The following is a 22,172-nucleotide window of genomic DNA, read 5'->3' on the forward strand; positions in this document are numbered from 1 at the left end:
AGGAAGGAGCACTGCTGCAGGGCTCTTCCACCTCCTGTCAACATTTCAGCATGATCCAACAGAGTTAATCAGGAAAGATGTTTGTCCACACCATTATTTTTAATGAGTCCAAAAAGAAAAACCAAGTGCAGTTCTTAAACCTTAGACAGTGAACACAAATATAAATCTCCCTAGGCAAACCCGGGTAAAGTCCTGATGCACTTTACAAGCTGTAAATGCTGCTTTTATTAGCCATTTATGGGCCACTTTTCACAACGCAGCTTTAATATTAAACAATAAAGCTCACAATACACTTACAAAGAAAAACAGACTCCCTCATTTACTCCTGAATTGGAAGTGTGGCACCCCTTGACCACATGAAATCAGCAGAAATAAGGTTATTCAGTTTAGGCTGCATATTTTTCATGCTTGATACCCCATGCTGTGCAGTGAGACAGAGAAGAAAAAGATCTGGAAGCCACTGGAAACCACTGTAATGAACTTTTGGAAAGTGTTGAGCAGCCCTGCTACCCACATCAGTATGCACAGACTTCAAGGAAGTATGTCCTTGTGGTTATGAGTATTTATCATTTATAATGTGATACATCAGATGTCTCGTGTAAGATAAGGCCTGACTGTACCAGGGACTGCATGCAAAATAAGAGTAATTTCTTATTTTGAGCCTACAGCCAGAGTGGGAAAGGGAAGTACTGCTAATCCTGACTATAAATGGCAAACAGGCTCAGGAGGTGAAGGGATTTGGCCAAGATTACACAGGAACCAGAAAGAGAACAAACCGCAGCATCTCACCCACACAAAATCTGTGCAAAACATGTGCTGTCCCTCAGCAGAGCTGATGCGAAGGTCACTTTGCTCTAAAGAATTTCAACAGCCGGCCAGTGTGGGGAGTGATGGACACACTTGTGTGCCACCAAAATCACAACTGCCCAGGCTTTCTGGTGCAAGCAGGAGGATTTGTAATCCCACCTCACCACATGCGCTGCTCTGTCCCTTCACAGGCTCTGATCTGCTCAAGCTTGGCTTCAAGAAGGCCAAAGAAAATCCAGCTGTTGTGTTGTTTTTTTTTCAGCTGGCAGCCACACGGATGTACATACATTTGGCCACTCTTCCAACTCCAACCATGCCAGGCTGGTCGGCAAGGCTTAGGGCTCATAAAAAATATATAAAATCTCAAATCAGACAGGCCAGTCGCCCTGTATCTGGCGTTTGCTGAAGATGGCTCAGTTAACCAAAGCAGAGGGACTGAGATTCCCTTGCTCAGTAGGTGACTGCTGAAGCAAATCCAAGCTCCCAAATGAGTTTACCCATCACACTGCTGTGCACAGGCTTGTGTTAGGAATATCCCAAAATAAGGAACAAATTTTAGTGTGGACTGGGCCTGGTTCATCCAGCTGAGGGGGAAAGGCAGAAGCAGCATGTTGAAGATTTCATCTATGGAAACAATTGCTCTATAGGGACATTCTCCATGGGGTCCTGCAAGTCTAGTACCTGGGTCTCCAAATCCCAGCTCATCCCATTTGCCCTCAGATCACTCTCACCCCAGAGCCCCTGAACCTAGAGGGTTTCTTTGCTTCATTAAACGAGTCTGTTCCTCCTCAAGATGTTTAAGAAACATCTCTGTTTGGAAAACAGGCTGTCCAGTGGTTTGTAAACTAATTTCCTTAAACATAAAATGTTCTAACCAATTATGAGATGCAAATTTAGTGATAGAAAACAGGCCTCAACAGAGCACTGACCCAGAGTCTTCTCAAGTGTGGCACAGAGCGTGATGTTATACGTGGGCTACAGTCTGGGTCTGGTGAGCTCTGCAAGCCGAGCACCGAGCAGTGCCAAAGCTCAGTCCAGAGCAGAGCTTTGCCTACTGACTCATTTAATATGATTATTAACTAAATCACATTGATACTAATTATTATGGAAAATTCCAATGATTTTGTAAGGAAACGTTTCTGAGAAAAAAATTCTACTAAAATCCAGATAGCTCTGGAAGGGAGGACGCAAGCTAGGCAAAGCCCTAGCTTCCCTGTGGTGACACTCACACACTCACCAAGTGCTCATGTGCCACTGCACAAGCCGTAGAAGTAGCAGTTAAGTCAGACTTAATTACAGTGCATATTCCAGAATGACTCTGCACTAAGTGTCTTTTGCCCAAGATGCCTCTAAAACCCTCTTACTTCCCACTTAGCTGGCCGTGTCCAGGCTGGGTTATCCACCTCACAAGGAAAACTGTCTTCAATGGCTTAGTACGGGTTTACTCTGCGGGTGTGATACCTGATCCAAAGCCAGACAGCTGGCACAAGCCCACCCATCACCTACCTACACATCCCTCACCTTAAAAGGAGCAGCGGGATCTGCCAATATGCTGCAAATATGCCCACCATACTTACAGCAGTCATTTCTCCCCAGCCACCCAAAAGAAATGCTCCAGAATATTCAATACAACTTGTTCATCCTGGTTTTTATGGGGTTTTGTTTTTTGGTGTTTTTTTTTTTTTTTTTTTCTGGATTATTGGCTACAATCAAAGCTCAGTGCCCAGTGCCCGTGTCAGCCACCGCCAGCGCAGGCTGACGGTACCCAGCACAGCAGGCACGGCTGTGTCCTGTTTGCACAGCGTCACCAAACAGTCGCTGAGCTGTGACCACGGACCCAGGAGGGTTGTGTTGTCTTTAATGACCAGAGAACAGAGACTGCTGTTTTCTCAACGGAGTGAGTGTGGCAAGCAGCTTGTTTTACATGGATTAAACAATTATTGACACTGTCACAGAAAAGGGCTTTTGGACTGTGTCTGCTACAAGAATAATAGAGTGAATGGATTTTTTTTTTCCCCTGAGCTCCCAGAATTTTTAGTAAATGCTGGTTATTAAAGGGGCCTAGAAAAACACTTGGGGGGGGGGGGGGGAAAGGAGCATGCAATTAAAACTGTGCCATTCCTAAACGTAGCCACAAATCAGTGACTAGGGAAAGAGGAAACTGGCCATTTAAAGACAAACTGCTTCTATTTAGTTAAGCTTAGGAGCTTGAAGCAGCCATTGTCAACAAGAGAATAAGGAATATTACCCTTGAAAACATACACAAATTTTAATTACAGTTGGCATTTTTGAGACTGGTGCTGAGGATTGTCATCAGATGGAAAATTGCTGTCATCTTTCTACCCTTAGGGACACAAAGACTCCAGTGGAAATGACTGTAACAGTAAACCGGGCTCCAACCTGCTTTGATATTGGCTTTGCAGTTGGAAAGGAAACCTTAAGCTGTCCTATTTAGACAACAAGCCCCTGTCCACTGAGCAAGACCTCTCCACAACGTGGCAGGGGGTGGTAAACCTGCAGCTCTCAGCAGGCAGGGCAGGTCTGGCCGTGTGGGGTGCGAGCCCCACCAGCTCTGCTCCTCCACCGCCTGGTCGCAGCCCTGGCCGCAGACACCCCTGCAGCACCGGCCATCACCCTCCAGAGATGCTGCTGCCAGGGGCTGGGTACACTGCACCCAGGAGGGTCCTGCAGTAGGGGAGGGGAGGTGGAGCTGTGCCACAGCCAAGGAAAGGGGAAATTATGGGGTAGCAGCCCGGCTCTGCCACTCCTGCCCTGGAAAGCTGCAGGGTCGCTTGGCCAGGGCTTCGCTGTCCCATCAGATGCGTGAAGCCCACACTCCGTGTTTCCAGTCATCTGATGACAAGTTTTTAGTGAGGAGAAAGAAGCAGCTGTGATAGCCAAAATACCAGACCTGCCTTCTAGGGACTGTGCTTCCCAAGCACCTGCCTTCCAGGGCAAACACCCACTTCTGCGTGGATTCATAGGCCAGTGGCCCACTTTGGCCTCCTGAGGATGCTGGCTCAGTCCCGATGGTCAGAGGTGGCTCTAGCAGGACCCCGAGCCAGCGCTTCCCACTGCTCCCAGCAGAACTCCCACCTAGGCACAGCCCTCACGGAAAATCAAAGCCTGATTTTTCTGAGTTTGGGCAACCCAATCCAGCAATCAGAATTTTGCTAACAAAGCCAAGGCTGTGCTGCAGCACTCTGCTCCAGAACCAGAGCTGGTAACAGGGGTGTGATGGCAAATTCAGACCTTCCATGCTCGCAGGTGCTATACAGAGAGCAAAGGCAGGCATCCCTGGAGGAAGGGGCAGCTACAAGACAGTGCGACTTGAAAATAGGTCCAAACTGCAGATTTCAGCTTCTGAAATAGGGACTTGGATTCCAGTCCTCTCCTTTCCTGCTCTTTCCAGCTCCCTGCAAGCTTGGAAGGGAATAATGCTGAGGAAAAAATGGATCCCAATGCAGTGTTTTACAGAGACAAACCTGGAATTACTATGAGCTTACTTTCAAAACCGTCCATTGAGCCAGAGACTGAAAAATATCAAATTTCTTCTCCAAACAGGAGACGGGTCTCGAATGGAAATTTCTTATTTGAAGGTAGAAGGAAGTGAAACAAAGCAGCAGCAGCGCCCTTCATTTTAAAACCAACACAAAAGAAGTAAGGGGCTTTGGTATTGATAATACCGTAAAAGAAACATGTGCCGTCAGCGAGCTCAGCTTTTTGACCCACGAGACAGCTTGCCTGCTTTTCAGCGATGTCTCTGGGCAGCGTACCTGAGATCTAACACAAAGTAGTTGTCAGTTCATTGTGACTTTGACTGGAAATCCCAGTGTTGAGAGGGAAATCTGCTGGGCTTTGATACAGAGATTTTGGTAGTGTCTATGCCTTCCCATCTCAGAACACACATTTGATGTATTGTTGAGTAAGGTATTTGTTATCTTCTCAGAGAACATCCATGTAGCTTGGTAAATCTATTTCTTGTCTGCTTTCTAAGACAGCTAATACAAGGGTTGTTTCTGAGGCATCAGTTTATCTGATACAGGGAACAAGGCTGGAGACAAATGTAGAGACCTCCAAAGTGTTAGCTTGACATGTCACTCCAAGGCCCTCCACTGGTTTCTTCTAGGTACACTATGCTAGAAAGCTGGTTCCCTTCATGTAAACTCTAATTTTATTTCTGTCTAGCACATCAAGGGTGTTAGAAGACAGTTCTCCTGGATCAGGAATATGTACTGGCAACAGTGGGAATGGCATGTCTCCCTCCAGGACTACTGCCCATCAGCACAGGCTGACACATTCCTATTGGGGGATGGACATGTTCCCATTGCCAGTGCCCCTCCATGCTCCAATCTAGCCATTACGGGATGAGACTGGTTACTTTTCTACCAGCATTAAATTGCAATAGGTTTTCCTCAGCCTCTGCCAGTCTCCCTCTTTGCTGTGCAAGAGGACATCCACACTGGACATTTTCTTCTATAACTTCAGGAAGCTGAGCCTCCCTGAAGCTGTTTTGGCACACTGTCATGAGCCTCTCAGGAGGATTAAGGCACCCTGGTTGAGCAGCATGCAGCATGGCCATGCCAGCATCAGTGGTAGGTGGCAGGTCTTTTCCACACCGTTACTGCATTTCTGTTCACACCAGAGAGACATCAGTAGGTTTTGCAACAACCTTTTATGACTGCACAAAATGCCTTTGGGAAAACAACACGCAAACATCAACAGGGAAGGGTACCAACATACCTGGCCTGGGCCTGGAGTAGCCAGCACCCTTCAATGCTCGCCCCCTAACCTAATCCTTTCATACAGGGTTGCTGTGAGGCTGTAATTCCCTGGGTCTTCCTTTGCTTTCTTTTGAATTATCCTAGCAAGCCTCCAATCTTGCAATTTCTTCTTTTATTTCCCAGGATTTGTTTTACTAAGTTTCACCCCCAGAGCTCCCCATTAGCTGGTGTAAGGTTTTGCTGGAGTTTTCTTGATCTTGTTCCCATGAAGTTTTAGAAATGCTTTTCTCTGTTCCATAGCACTTTTGGTATTTGTATCACACAGGTTGTGTACCTTGCCTTACCATGCAACAATAATATATAAAAGAGCACCTAAGAATGATAAATAAATGAGAAGCCCAAATTATTTCACGAATGCTTAATCACACAGATAAGTTTATAATTACATCCCTTCCCACAAAAGGAAAACTTGGGCACTGGGAAAGTGTGACACCCTTCTTGAACGGGCAGCTCACAGCTGTCACTCGGGAGTGATCAAAATGTCCTTTCCCAGGAAATTATACAGTCACTGATGTCCACAGTTGGAACAATTCCTGCTTGCAATAGACCTGAGCTGCCTTCTCCAGCATGCCAGCACACCCAGAAAGGACCAGCCTGGCCTTGCCAGGAGATAAGCACCTCTTACAAAGGTACAAAGAGAGCCCAGCGTGTTTAACATCTTGCTGGATCAGCCTCATAATGTGTTTAAAACAATGGAAGAGGAAAGCATGTGTTCCTTTCAGCACAATCTGTGCCTTATAATCAAGTCTAAATGTTCACAATCCACTTGGATCCTAATGAGGAGAATGCCTTAAATGGCAGAATGTTCTGCTCTTTCTACAGGTTTACAAAAATGAAATGAAACATAGGCTTTCTATTACAAAACAATAGGCAAATTGAAGACCAATTATGCAAACCCATCAGAGAACCTGGTGAACTGTGGAGAATTTTGCATTTCTGAGGCGGAACGACTTTTGAGATGAAAAAAAAACCCTCTACTCCAAGAAATTGAGAACATCTGTGCCATCAAAGAAAGAATGCAGTGAATAATTGGACAATCATAGACAGGCAGCCATTTGAATATGAAGCTGTTTGTAATGTCGCAGTGGAAGGGAAATTACAGAATGCCAGCGTTGCTTGGCTGTCAAACGCCTGTGCTTTTCCCTTTGTGCCTATTATGGCATGTTGTGTGCTCACTTTACAAGAGTCTGCGGGGTTGACAGTGGGGTCTCCAGGGTTATCTGCTTCCATTATTTTGCACATCAGACACATAATGAAAAAGGAGCAGGCAGAGAGGTCCTTGAGCATTTACTTCCTCCAGCATCCAAGTTTAAGTACACCTTTAACCTCTCCCTGACAGACAGCCCAACCTGCAGCCGTCCCCCAGACAGCTGACATGCAGCGCAGAGCAAATATTCTCTCTCTGTCAGCTGACAAACTTCTGCGACCCTTTGCCTTGAGCAATGATATTATCCTCGTTTCCAGCAGGCAAATCCCACATGGACACTCCCGAAGGGGAGACACGAAGCCACCTCGCCGCCTGCAACCTTGCGGGCTCCCGACCCCTCTGCAGAAGTGACCCACAGAAAACCCTTCATTGCACCAACTGATGACATCTAACCACGGGCTGGATGCTCCGAAACACAGGCTCAGGGGCCCAGGAGATCTGAGCAACACTTGAGGCCATGGTTCATCTCTGACTGCAGCATCCAAAACTATTTGTTCCCAGGAACAAGAGACTGAGCTAGGCATACACTGTTCCCAGGAATGCGTACCTCTGCACCAGCTCCATGCTGCCCCTCAGCACAACCCCTCCTGCCACACAAACTCTGTTGCCACGTGTCGTGGAACTACAGTAGGAGGGCAAATTTTTCAGGACATCTTCCAGGACAAAAAGGGGAAAATAAAAGTGATCAACTTAGTTGTGATTTCATGGCTAGTTGCACAGATATTCACATGTTACTTTGCACAGTCAGTCTAATAACCAGCTTTCAGAAGGACAGACAGCGTAATGAATGGGTTGTAAAACATGCTCATAAAAACATTATAGCATGTCTCAGAGCATTTGTTAGCTGTTTGTGATTTACTGGGCCCCCTGTTTTACATTTTCTTATAATTTGCACGTTTCCTATGAAAAATAAGCATTCAATGTGCATGCAATTTATTTTAATTTCCCTCCCCCCTCATAAGATGATAAAACTTTTACAGCCATGCAAGAATGGCAATATTGTAGTCATGAGGTTCATTATACAGTAATTAATACATGTTAGTATCCTGTAAATATTATGTTATAATGGCTTTAAGTAAATACATACTGTACATTAGCAGTACCTATTAAGTCAGCGCCACTTAAAATGAAATGTGACTAATTAATCTGTTTTAAAAGTCTAATGTCAACTTGGATATTCTTTAAAAATTACAGTACAATGTTGCAAGCATGAGCGGTGAGTCAGTCAGCATTTAATTACGGAACTTTGACATTAATGGTTACTTTCCTGGCTTATTTAAGTGGATCGGACACATGGGCCAGCATGGAAGGAACGAGAGGGGTAGAAGGAAGGTTTCATTGTTATGAGAAGCTAAAAAGCCCGAATAATACACCCCATTATCGTTACTGTGAATGGCTGCAAACTTGCACATGGATTATTACCGCAGCATCTCATTGCAAAAGGCCCAGCCTGCCAGCACCCAATAACCTGCTCCACATGGACAATGCAGCCACAGTACTGCTGCCTTCGGAGGAGCTGTCAGGACTCCACTGTGGGTTTTGTCCATTTTAGGCATTATATCACTTTATTAAGGGATGGTGCCTGGCGCAGCCACACAGTAACAGAAGCGGAGGCTTTGTTCTCTTCTCAGCTAGAGGCTTAGACACTGCCTTTGTCCTGCACAATGTTTTCCTTCCCTTCATGAAAGGCAGCCCCTCACAAGACTATCAGCCTTTTAACAATTTCATTCACTCTCCACTGTCCTAAATACACAAAGGAGAAAAAAAAAAAAACCAGAATTCCCCCAATTCCTTCAGTTCCCCCCCCCCTACTTTTGCCATGAAGCACAAATGCAAGAGAAGGTGAAACACGCTGAATGAGGGGCCCAGGAAAGGTCATCTTTTCTTTCACCTACACACTCAGCACGAATAGACAACAGAAGGCAAAATCTTTTCCAATGCATCTTATATGTATTAATTTTCCATAGAAGCCCTCATCTTAGGATGCAAGTGTCTAATGAACGCCTATCAGTTACTTATTTACTGCTGGGGATGTACAGGTGGCCATCTTCAGTTTTATAGATGCCAAACCAACAAAATAAAAAACCACGCGGCTCTGTTGGTTGTAGCCTCAGCCTTTACCAGGAGGTGGGGGGCAGACATTCCACAAACACACACTAAGGCTGTTATAGACCAAGGGATCAGACCCAGCTCTCCCAAGTCCCTTAACATCTGTAGCTCCAAACGGGTTATTCCTCTCCAAAGGTAACTTCACTGAAACATAACTAAGTTAACGGAGTTCTATCAGAAATGAAAGCAGTTTAAGCAGCTTGCTTTCCATTAACGGAAATTGTTAAAAAGTTGTTCTTCCAGATATTCAGATATATTTCCAGGACCACGGATGCAAGAGGTCTTGGACTCTTTCCACTTTTCCTTGGTCATTTCCTTCAGGTTTTGCCATCAGACAAAACCTGAATCAGCTTTCCTTGGAAGACAAATCTCTCTAAACATGTACGTAGTCCGCTGCTTGAGATAACAGTTTTGGTAATGCATTTTATGGGGTAACTACATCCTTCAGGGTGATGGCTGGAACGGACATCCTCCCTGAGTGGCCAGGGAAGCACAGCCAAGACAGAACTCCGAATGCTGGGAAGCATTTCAAGATGATGGGGATAAATGACAAGAGCTCAAGAAAGGCCAAATATGTGTGTGAAAACAGAAAACTCTGGTCTGGCTAAGCAATGCTGCACTACACCAAAGACAGGAAAGCAAGGTTTAAGCTGTATTTTTGTTCCCCTCCTCCTGAAGCCAGCAGCCACTGTCTGGTCTCTAGGAAATCAGGGCAGTGTGAAACTATCCGAACTTATTTCCATCTGATACAGCCCAGGGAGCCGTTTGGACAGCTGGGTATCATCTGGCTGTACTGCCTTCTGGGCAAACCCTCTCCCCAGGCAATTACCCATCAAAAGAGATCACTTCAGGTGTGAAGCAGAACCTCTGGCTTTCTGGCTGCTTTGCAGTGAGAAAGTGGCTGGGACAGTTCTGAAACCTGGGTCCTCGACGTTACAGAAACCCCTGGAATCTTGCATTTTCTTTAATGCTTCAATATCACTTTAGAAATAGGGAGAAGAGCAGCATTCCGCAGCACGCTGGCAAATACACACGCATGGATAAACAACACCTCAAAGGGGCAGAGCTAGTGGCTGGAGGTGGGGGATCTGCATCCCATGATGGGATCTCCCATAGCTTTCTTCAAAGGTAAATCACTTAACAACCCTGTGCCTCAGTCTCCCTACTGCTAAATCACTATAACGTTTGGCTGCCTCCTAAGATGTTGCTGGGCTTATCTAATTCATATTCACAAGGCATCCAGAGATAAAGTAGATTCGTAAGTGTATTGTATGGCTTGTTATCTTTTGATGTTGCCATGCAAAGGAGATATCACAGAGCATGGAAATATCCTGGGAGACCTCCAAGTCTGCTTTTTACTTCCAGGAGCTCTTTTCTTGCAATGACCCCTTCTTTTAGCAGCGGATTCACCTTGGCCTCTTGTGAGTGGGAGTGATGTGCAGCATCCCCGCTACAAGCTTCCACAAGCCATGAAAACCTGCTGTTATGCCCAGAAAGAAGTAACCAGCACTATTATTTGTATCATTTGCTGAGGTTTGTAACCTAGAATTAATTTTCAAATTGAGTCCAAACACTGCCTGTTTCACATATATCTGGGTAGCAGACAAGAGCCCTTTTAGCAACAGAAGCAAACAGCTACAATCAAGCAGCTCAAGGCACAACCCTCTAACAGTTCAGTAATCGGTAATCATCAACCCTTCTCTTTATGTTCAGGGAGACCTAATAGAACCCAGCTACTCTACAGTGAATACATTTTCATTTACAAGACTAAATGCAAGCATACGTTATCTACTTAATTAAAATCTAAATTCTCTAACTAACCATTTGTTGTTTCTCCTGGGTGCACATTACATACATTACTGGTGTTTTCCTGAAATCCATTGCTAATGAATTAAAATACCTCAATGAAATGTTTCATTTGCTGCATGTGGTTATGGAAGATTACAAAATCCTCTGATGCTGTGCATGTGGAGAACTCCTCTCCACCATTATTCCAGGACAGCAGCTCCCACTGGTTCTTCTTTTCTTTGTGGACAGGGAAAATGTGGCTCTCCCAAACACCAGTGCAACTGCTCAGGCTGGAAACTTACTTACAAGCACTCAGTCAGCAAAGTTTTCCTGAAAACTTCCACAGTACAGACCTGATGGGGTCACAAAGTCCTGGGAGCTAAAGTGAAAGGGGAAATGATAGCTACACAAGGGGAGAGATTTAAGATCCTAAATATACAAGTCTACTGTCAGGTTTGATAGGTGTGACATAGACCATATGGAGACCTGCACCTTCTGAAGTAGCAGCCTGGGAGCCAGGCAGGACACACCAGCGCATTCCTAATGGCACTAGACACCCATCTTCAGGCAACAGAAACATTCCCAAGCATTCAGTCCCCTCAGGAGAATGAGAGACTTGGAGCATGGGAGCCCTCTCTATAAATCTGCCAGGCTCTGGGAAAAAAAGACAGTAGAAATTAATTACCTGCCATGGTTTAAGTAGAAAGGAGGATTCCTATTACACATTGTCTTTGGTTGTTTCCTTTTCTCTGACTGAATGTTGTTCTTAAAGTCTTTCTAAACAGGACTGCAGGGCCATGCTGAGTTAGTTCAGTTTGTGTGTTCATGGCACTAGTCACCACTGACCAGCCCATTGCCCTTGCGACCCTCGGGACCTGTGTCTGAGCTCCAGGGCCAGAAGAGCAATCCCTCAGCATTTAAGGACTGCATTTTCCCCAGAAAGCTCAAACATCTGTAAGGATCTGAATGTCACTGCTTCACGGTGATGAAACTTCATTTCCTTGCTCAGAAAATGGGGCGCTTTCATGCCTCTTTTGCCCAGGTGAGCAGAGAACCTCCATCCACCCTCTGAGGGGGGATAGCTTCTCCAACAAAAGGCTGTGCTTTATGTCCAAATTATGAACATCTTCAAAGGATCACAATCTTTACCACTGGTGCTAAACCTGGCTCATTCTCTGGCTCTCCAAGGTTATGTTTTCTTGTTCCTGCATCTCCTTTGCATAGATGTTAAATAGCATCAGCTATTTTGAGTATCATGAAGAATCTCCTCCATAGGAAAGCAGGGAGGGGGAGAAGAGGGCTACAGGTGAGGCAGTATCAAATTAAGACTGACTGTTGCTGCTCTTGAATGGAAGGAACTTCCTGACAGCCTCACATCATTACTGCACATCACAATATTTATAGAGATGCCACCAGGAATTCTGCTTTGCTTCCAGCAGACACAAAGTAAAAGGGCACCTCCTTCAAGCCATTCAGTCTATTCTGCATTATAATTAAAAACAATTTCTATCCTCAATAGGGTTTTGATTCAGGTAACTCATTACCCCCAGGAGCCATTTATGAGACTAAATTGCAAATGCAAATTAAGGCCAGCTTTAACAATAATGCTTCTTTTTTCTTCCTTTCTGCCTCTTTTGCTAACTTCCATTTTTGGAAATTTTCTTGCCTTGGATATCAAGCTGGCGTCCAGAGCAGATTTACCAAGGGACAAAGAGGGTTTTCTGCCCCTCTTCTTAACAGATGCTCTTTCGTGCTTCCTTGCTGCAACACTGCATGTCAGGCAACCCCAGCGCAGTGCTATAGCTTCAGTGAGAAACGCAGAGGGACCTGCCCCTCCCCAGCTGCAGCCCTATTCCAGGGCTTTTCTCTGTCAGCTGAGAGTGGAGTCACTTGCTGTGGTTACAGGCAGGAATTCCCCTGGACATCTCCACACATACCTACCCCAGTGAGCAATTGTTCTGGATATTACTTTAATGCGAGTAGAAACATTCATGTATCCTCTGCAAGGAAACCAAACCTCTTCAACCATGGAGACTCTGCTCTGATTCCACCTGTACTTGTCACGGTTTGCTCCCTAACTAGATGTCTTCTGATTTTATCATGTCATTATATTGTAATTGTTTTGCATGCACTTCTTTGTAACTCCTGGCTATATATCCAATCTGATGTTGTCTCAAATCGGGCATAGCCAAAGGACGCCTGCTATCTTCAAAAAGAGCAGAGCAGTAAATACAAGAACTGAAAAGCTTTGCTTCTGTTCCTTGCTTAGACAATATATGACCACAGTAGCAGCGTGGAGTGACAGAAGTTCTTGGATTTGGTTTAAAAGGGCAGGAGTGCATGCACAGTGATGCTGCATTGATCAAACACAGCTTACCCACATGCTCACATCAAAAGAGGAGTGAGAGTCCTCTGTGTTTCCCATCAAACACACACAAGAGGCCAAACAGGTAAAACTGACCAAATAATTATTGCTAAAAACTGGAACTAAGCCAGAAATCCTGACCCCAAGGGATGTCTGAAATGCAGAGCCAGTCGTTGCTGCTGGTCCCTGCTGGTGTCATAACAAAAAGGCAAAGTTGTTATTTATTGCCCTTTATTCCTGTAGCATTTGATGTCTTTAATGCAGTCTGCACACAGGAGTGTGATGAAGTGCTCTTACTTCCATTTCACATATGAGGAAAGAGAGACATAGCCTCATATTCTCAAAAGGTACTTGAGCACCTAATGCCCTTGGAAATCAGTTGTAGTGGAGCTCTGAAATACCCAGAAAAAAACCATACGCCTGGCAGGGCTCATCCAGACTTCCCAACACTGGGAGCTGCATACTGACACCTCATCCAGAGCCCCAAGTTGTGGCAAATGCCCCAGCAGCCGTGCCTCCCAAGAGGAGACAGCAGCTCCTGGGGGCTGGTCTCTGCTCTCCTGGCATCCACAGGCACAGCGGGCCCTTCCCGGGGAGCCAGCCCCCCTGGGCAGGGGTGTACTGCGGAAGAAAAGCTGTCTCCCAAGCACGCAGAGCACCAGCACGCTCCGAGTCAGAGCACAAAGGCTGGGGGACATGTTTTAGAGCACCCCTTCTCCATGGTGTAGGTTCAGGGGCTGTCCCAGGGATTATTCCTGGTTTATAGCTAATGGAAGAAATTTCAGGATCCTCTGACTCCTATGGGAGAATCCCAGCTCTGCTCCTGACTTTTCCATGGCCTTCAGCAAATTATTCTTAATCTTTCTGTGTCCCCATCTGGAAAAGTCAGCTACTGGTGCTAGCCTCAGATTTGATGGATTAACATGTTACTAATTCCAGTGTTAGACAAGTGCTGAATATCTCTTGCTAATCGGCAGAAACTTATTAATTCTCATTATGAGTGCTTCTCGTGTCCTTTCTGATAAAGCTCACTGGGAGATACAATAGTTCTCCAGAACACAGGCACAGTCCCTTGGAAAATCAGCAGGCAAAAACAATCAGCCTATTTCTTTGAAAAAATAACTGCACATCATTCTGGGTATTTGCCCCACATTAGACTTCCAGAGGAATTTTCCACTCACTCAACTTCTTACTACGAGAGCTTTTTCCCCACAGAGAAACTGCCTTTTTAACCCATATTTTCTGGGTATTTGGACTGGAAATGGGTTTTTCATGGCAGAGAACGAAGCTGGCTCCTCCACAATGGCCAGCCTACACCCCAGAGGCTCTTCACTCTGTCCCTTGAACATGAAGCTGACGCCAGCTTTCCCAATGAGTTGCCAAATGCAAACATGGGTGCTCTTCATTGCTCCATTCCCTCCCAGGACAAAGTCTCAGAGAGGATCCCACAAAGCAGAGCAACGCAGCTGCTTATATTTGGGGTGAACAGTAGCATCTCCCGCTTGTGAAGGTTACTCATCACAGCTAGGAAACACCCCACATACAAATGAACAAGGTGATCTCCTGATTGAAGTCAAATGTCTAGGTCCAAATGAATCCCAACACAGAGTTAGAGACAATCCCCTCATAATGGTGTTTGTAGGATGCAGACTGGGATGCAGGTGGTGACATTAACCATACAGAGAGCTCCCACCCCAGAGCAGGGCTGGTCTCTACCGAGCAGAGACCTGGATGTATTGCCCTCTAACGAACGCAGGCTTCTGTTCCTTCTCTGTGCCCCCTTTGCCAAGAACAGGAACAAGGTGGAGGGGTTGGCTTTTTATTTTGGTGGGTGAGTTTGTTCTTTGCTTTTGTTTATTTAAACCTGGCTGACATTTTGACTTTGGCTATGAGCTCCTTGGAACAGCTACATCTCTTGCTACGCATACTCATAACCACCATCCTTGCCGGCACATCAGTCATCTGGAGTAGAACAATGGACCACAACAACCTGTGATAGCATCAGGCTCCCACCCTCTTCCAGTTGAGGTACCAGAAGAAATGATTTCAAGGCCAAGAGGGCACTTTTCCATACTAGAGATGGAGTTTTCAGTTTGACTCTCAAAGATAAAAAAATACGCACAAAAACAAACCTAAACATTTCTTTTTGATGTTCTGCTGCAAAATTAACAGAAAATTGTATTTTTGGTAAAACACAGTGTTCATCTGAAGGAATACTGTAATTCTTTACCTCCCTGAAAAAAACCCACAAGACCTCCAGAATTATTCATAGAAAAAGCCTGTGTTTCACTTCTATTAATTAGTTTTCCTTGAATTCCACATGCAAATTATCCTACCAAACTCAGATGTCATTCTGAGTCCATCTATAGGAAAATCTTTCTTCCTTTTTGCATGCAACTATTACTGAAAACGTGTTTTGATTTGGAGTCTAAGTTCTCAGGCAAAGCAGTAAGCCCACATCTCGGAGAGAGAACAACCAGAACCCCTAATGTCTTGAGAAAAAAAATTAACAAGTCTCCAGATGATCTCACATATCAGGATGTGTCAGAAGCAGCTTCCTGAAAGAAAAGATTACTCAATTTACTAAATAATTTGTAAATTTGTATGTTTGGCATAAGCAAGAGTCAAGGGAGTCTCCTGAACTATAACAAAGGTCTCTTGCTCCTCCCTGCCCATTTCACTTGAATGAAACAAAGGCCAAGAGAATGTGGGCTGATTTGTCTTTTGGAACAAGATGTGACTCCCCATGATGTACGGGGGGGGGGGGGACGGGACGGGACGGACGACTGGACAGATTTGGTCCCTAGAGCAGTTTAGCATGACAAAGCAGCAGCTTTGGCCTGTGGAGCTGCTGCCTGGAGTAGTTCAGCCCCTTGCAGCATTCCTTGCACCCTCCCCTACATAATATTACATATGTAGTTGTCCCACTCATCCTTCCCTAAACCTTCCTCTGCCACCTCCAAATCTGTACTGTTCACATTCCCAGTATGCCCTCCCCCTTACCAATTCCCCTTCTCCAAATGCAAGGGCCCAACAGGTCAGGGAAGAGGCTGGAGAGATGTGGTCAAACCCCATCATTTCCTTTTCAGCAGGCAGATGCTCCCTCCCCAGACCACATACCAAAATTAAGAGAGACCACCCCCCCAGATGTTTTCCTGTTACCTGAGCACCCTGTGCACACCCTCAGTACCACCCATGAATGTCGAGAGTGAGAAGAGGGATGGCTGGACAGGATGGGAGGAGATCCCAGGATGGGGAGATGTCTCGGCTTGCCACCTCCAGGCTGTGCAGAGCCTGGTGGTTTAAGAGCTGCCTGGAGGTGCAGTCCCCCCAAAACGCAGTTCATTTCCAAATCACCCCCCCTGGGCCAGGGTGGGCTATTTGCAGTTGCAGGCTCACTGCGGCAGCAGTATTTTGCTTGCAACCCAATACATAGAAATGTTAATAGGGTGTCTGAAGAGACATCTTAGTTGTGAGCTGTTGTCTTTCTTAGTTGAAAGCGCACCAGTGCACCCATAAAAGTAATATAATCTCTGGAGCAGAAGGAGTGCTGCTAGAAGGCTTGCTTACAGCCAGGCTGATTCCTGCTGTTTTTTCTCAGGAAAAATCCCCAGGATGACTGTGCAAGTACTACTGAGCCGGCTGCTGGGCTCAGGCCGACTCTCACCGAAAGTCTCCTGGGTCCCTCTGCTCTCACAAGCGCTTCTCAGATTCTGCTCAGTGCCACCTAGGACCACGGAGGCTCTATCCTGCCGTATGATTAGATCCACCACCTTAACGATACATCCATTCTGTTTAAAGGACAGCTTTGGGAATCCAAGGTCTGCATTCTGTTCTGGTCCTGAAGCAGTCTTTCTGCATAACCTCGGGCAGGAGATTAAATACCAGTGAACTCCAGTTCCCCTCCTGCAGAACCGGGAGCACGCTGCTCTATCTGTTCAGACCGTCGTCAGCTCAGTGACCCAGAGATGGGACAGGGCTGGACACACACGGAACAGATGTGCATACACCAAGTAAATAACAGCGTGACCCTCTAAATATTACTGCCATACAACTGAACATTATTCTTTGGGGGCATAAAATAGATGTTATAGTCCATCCAGCCACCGTTTAGCCTAAACACTTTGTACACTTGCCTGTAGGCTCACAATTTCCACAGTATCTTTTACAGTCTACATAAAAGCCAGCAGAAAGAACATCCTGCCTTGCTAATACATCCAAGCAAACCCATTAAGCTATCCCTAACTGCAATCTAAAACCACGGGAACAGGCTGACAGCCCAGTGCTGCTGTTTTCTCTGATGTCTAGACCTCCTGTGCCATGCTTTCCCCTGTGAGACCTATTGCAAGAACAAGAGTATTAGTTATGGTCACCTAGCATTATAACTAGGTCTTCAGGGAGTCTACAGCCTGCCTATCATGTGGAGCTCTAGCCTGGAGGATCTGCTAATCCACCCATGCTGATCAGTGGAGTGTAAGAGAAGCTTGCACATGGGGAATGGAAGGCAGTTTAGCCTCAGAGGTTGAGTCCTTTGACCCTGGCTGAATCATTTCACTCACTATTAAAGCAGCTACGTGCACAAAACCTAGATATTGGCCAGGGAAAGCTCAGAACTGTACCACAAGATGAATAAGGGAGGATAAAAATGAAAGCGTTTGTCCACAGCAAAAGCGCCAGGCTTCATCAGCCAAGATTTAGTTCCACGAGAGTGTTAAATTACACTCTTGCTTATGCCATCTATCGTCACGCTGCCATACCCAGCAAACTTTATTTCTGTGAGAAAACATGAGGTGCTTCCAGTGTCATTTTGAACTGGTAATGCCCGTTTCAGACTAGACAGATGGGACATGAGGACCCCTCCAAATGAGCTGGGAAAGCCGTTGGACCTGTCCCTAGACACACTCGCAGCTGCAGGAACTTGCACGTTTCCACTGAATACAACGGAGTTACTTCAGTTTACATCAGCTGAGAATCTGAATCAGACCAGCATTTTTCTACTCTCAGCTCATAACATTTGGATGGGATCTAACAACAAGGACAAAAACAGCTCAAATCACTAAAACCTGTAAAAAAACATCTTCCATCCCAGGGTAGAGAAAGTATTTATGTTCTTCAGTGTTTGGGGCGGCTCAGGAGCATTAGTGGGGAACCAAAGCCCCTAAGTCTAGACAAGGTGAATAAATCTACAGCTTGTCAAGCTGGTAAGGAAAAAAGGCATATTTGTTTTCTGAATGAATAAAGTTCAGTTTAACCTTTGTTCCAGGAGGCTGCAATTCTGCAGTGTAGCAAATTCTTGCAATGGGAGCGGAGGGTACCCAGCAGGCCCCAAAGCTGTACTTTTGCATGAATTAACAAAAACCCAGTGTTCTGTGCAAACCTTATCTGACTGGAAGCTGAGCTTCCTAATTGAGAAGCCACTTTTTTTTTTTTTTTTTTCTGAACTAGAGAACCTTTAGAATTCAGCTCTTGAGCCTTCATTCTGAATGACAATTTGCCCCATTTCTATCATAAATCTAGTCCAGGTGCCATGCTGTCTCTGCTCTGCGTTAAACCCATGGCTGCAGTGATAAGGGGCTCCCAGGGAGTGGGATGGTCATAGAAGATTCAGGTTTCAACACCACTAACACTCAAGGTTTGTCCTAGCTTTCTGCCCACGTGCAGCTCTCAGTCAATCTTCCTGCTTCTTCTCCGATTAACCATGCACACCCAAGTCATGCAAATTCTCCCAGTCCCAGCTTCTCCTTCCATTTACTGTGCATGGGAAGCACAAACATCCATAACCTCAAATTAATAAGTTACTCGCTGAGCCCACTTCAAGATATTTATTTTGTCCTAACTGTGCCTTGCATGAGAGGTAACACAATGTCATATCCCTGAAAATAGCTCCTGGGCTAAGCCACGCATACTTCAGAGCAACAGTGGTGGCACCGACAATGACAGCAACCTCAGGGATCTAAATGCATTTTAGGTGCTCCTATTGCTAGCAAATGAACTCGTTAGTTTGATCACTCTTTTGGATTTTGGGGGGAAAAAAGCTGGCAAGGGAGATGTGCCATCACCTGCAAGCTGAGCAACCTGCGTGGCTTTGTTCCTTCTCCTGAGCCAATCTCACAGGCACAGCCGAGATGTCATTTATTGCCCGGCTGCACAGAAGATGGTGAATCCACAAAGCTAGCACATCTCTTAACAGAGATTAAAATACTTTATACCTGCTGAACAATTGTTTACAATTACACTTAGTCACACTTATTTCCCATTAGCTCTTACAAGCCTTGTCTACATTTAAAGGTGCAGTGTTCTTGGGGTTTTTTTCCATTGTGCATGTTCTGTGGGGAGGGGGCTTTGTTAGGAGGGGGATTTCTTTGCTGGAGGGTGGATCTTTTAGTATGCTAATTAGGATAGTTCACACATAGTTCAAGTAATTTTCTGTTTGGTCTCATTAACCATTTCATTCTCCTTGAGCTTATCCTGTTACGCCGCAGCTTGACATATTTATGGTGTCTATCCCCTCTGCCAAGGCCATGTTCCGCCGACTGGCTGTAACATCCTCTGTTTTTCAGACCCTCCTGTTCTTCACTACAGATATTCACGTATTTTGTCTAAATTTCAAGTTAAGTAACAAACTGGCCTCGTATTAATCACTTATCTGCAAGCCAGCTGACTACAGCCCTGCACTAGTAAAGCAGCCTGGGGTGAAACCAGGAGAGTGGGACAGTAGGGAGAGATCCGCAGCGACAAGGAGTTACTGTCCTCCTCTCCCAAGGAGGAAGGAAAGCTTCCCACTACGCCTTGTGTAAAGGCCAGAGGAGAGGACTGGTCTCAGGCCATGTACGAGATGGGAATACTGCAGCGAAATGGGTATTAAAGCAGAAAAGTTTGTGTGCTTCAAAAAAAGTAGTGAGTTTCACAACTTGTTAAGTGCTCTCTGAGTGGCATTACTGTGCATCATGATCTATGAAGAATCAGATGCTCTTCTGCTGTGCTTCATACTGGCTATTAAGAGATATATTCCAGGCTGCCAATTCGTTGTATGAAGCTATTCTAGTTTTCTTCAGAGGAAACCAATGCCTTTTCAACAAATAAAGAAAAAAAAAAAGAGGGGGAAAAGAAAAAAAAAAAAAGGAAAAAGATTTCTCTTTTCTTTCTGCCATTGTTGCTAGCAATGACAAGGACTTCTAACTCTCTGACCAGCCTGCTCCAGGCTGGATCCTCAGACTCTGTACACAGGATCAGGTCGTTGCCTTCAAAGCCTAACTAGCTTATGCCAGCTTGGGATTTGGCCCTGTATATTCAAGCCGCTTCAGCTCTCTCCACATTCTCACTTGCTCTTGACTCTGCTGAGCTGTGGCCCATATCACTGTTTGCTCTGATTTTTTTTGTGTGTTTCATCTCCCTGACCTTCTTTGGAAGGGATAACAGCTTGCCTCCTTGAAAGCCAATAGTTTCCTTCACATCAAAGTAAGAAGCAAGGTCAAGATCCAGCTGCTACTAACTGATAGCTTTAAAACAATAGCTTTTGGTGGAGACCAAACTAATCTGCTCTCAGCTCTTCTTTGGGGATAGGTGGGAGGAGTGGGTTGAGAATGGGTCTTTACACCTTCTACTCAAGGCAGACAGACTGCTTTGGTGACAAACAGGAGAGTGCTGATGAAAGAGATCATGGAGCTGATCACAGAGAGCACACAGGCAACCCTCCGTTTCCCACAGGAACTGATCCAATACAAACATTGCTTCAGAAACTAACTGCTTCACTTTTGCAAGAAAAAAAAAATCCTTAAAAATCTACATATGACACAACCGTTGCCACAATGCTATATTTTGTTGCTTTGATGTACAGTCATACAAATTCCTGGTTTCCAACACAATCAAGATATAGGTGGTCAACATGAATTAAATCACATATAAGCACATGATGTGACCTAGTTACACCCTCAGGGATATAATCAGTTCATGGTGCTTTAAAGCAAGCATAAAAAAACCCAAACCAAAACAAACACAAACAAACCAGGAGGAATACCTGAGCCAGGAGCCAAGCAGCAGGAACATGGACAGACCCCAAAAGCCATCACTCCTTGCCGAGGGGGCAGCCCAGCCTGCTTGCTCAAACCAGTTTATCCAGCAAGCAGCCTGGCATGGTGTGATGGTAAGGGTTCCTCTGTCGCACTCACACGACATTCACACTAGGTAAGCCTGGGGAGCTGCTGGAACACACACAGTATGCTGGGCTGCTTGTTAGCACAGTGCTGCTCCCCATTAAACCTGCTCCTCCGACATGCTCTCAGCAGCTGCAGCTCCTGTGGGTTGAGGCATCCTCCCCCTTCCCCACAGGTGCCTTCTGATACCTGCTCAGATGCAGAGCTGGCTGTTCCCTCCAACCTTGGGAATAAGCCTGAAGACTTCAATGGGGTGTCTTTGGAGAATAAAGTAAAAGGGATTTTGGCCCTCAGCTCAGAGGGGTGACCAGCACATCTCTCATCAACTCCCTATCTTGGGGGTTTTTCACTGGTCCACAGCCTCAACTTGAAACGTTGCCTCCTGAGCTGCTGTTGAAAGCCAGCTGTCTACCATTTATATTGTTAATTCATTAAAACCAGTTCTTTATCCTCTCAGGAAATCACGGCAGTCCTGCTTACTGGCAGACAATAACATTTGAGGACTTGCTGCTGCAATCGCTGACAATATCAATTATTTAGTTTTCTGCCAATTCCTATTAGACTTTTCAGGCTAGAGAATTTACACTGTGTTATTGAATTAAAAAACAGCTAAAAGCTTTAGGGAATCCAAACCAATTAGCCGGCATTTGTAAACCCCTTTGTTCATGGTAATTTGTTTACAAGAGTAGCTCAACCTTTTAATTATGGGCACACTCATAGGCCACATACTGTACCATTACAGGCAGGATTTTTTGTTTGGTGCAAGAAGGGCAAATATGGGGAAGCTAATTTTACTTTAATGAGCTGTGATGACCCTGCTTGGCACTGGATGACCTTAAAACATAAGTGTGTCTATAACTGTAACTAAGAACCCCCCCCCTCTGGATGCTTTGAGTGGGGCAGAAAACATCAGCATCCACTTCTGTCAGCAATACAACTCCATGGCCCTGACTCTCACT

The 22,172-nt window shown here is 45.4% G+C and overlaps 1 protein-coding gene across 1 annotated transcript in view; it reads right to left on the bottom strand.

Moving 5' to 3' along the window:
• The window catches only part of LOC308068335 (uncharacterized protein), a 236,169-nt gene that overhangs the window by 101,644 nt on the left and 112,353 nt on the right, over positions 1 to 22,172 (bottom strand). The window lies entirely within an intron of this gene.

Source organism: Falco punctatus, assembly GCF_963210335.1.
Source record: "Falco punctatus genome assembly, chromosome: 1".
NCBI lineage: Eukaryota > Metazoa > Chordata > Aves > Falconiformes > Falconidae > Falco > Falco punctatus.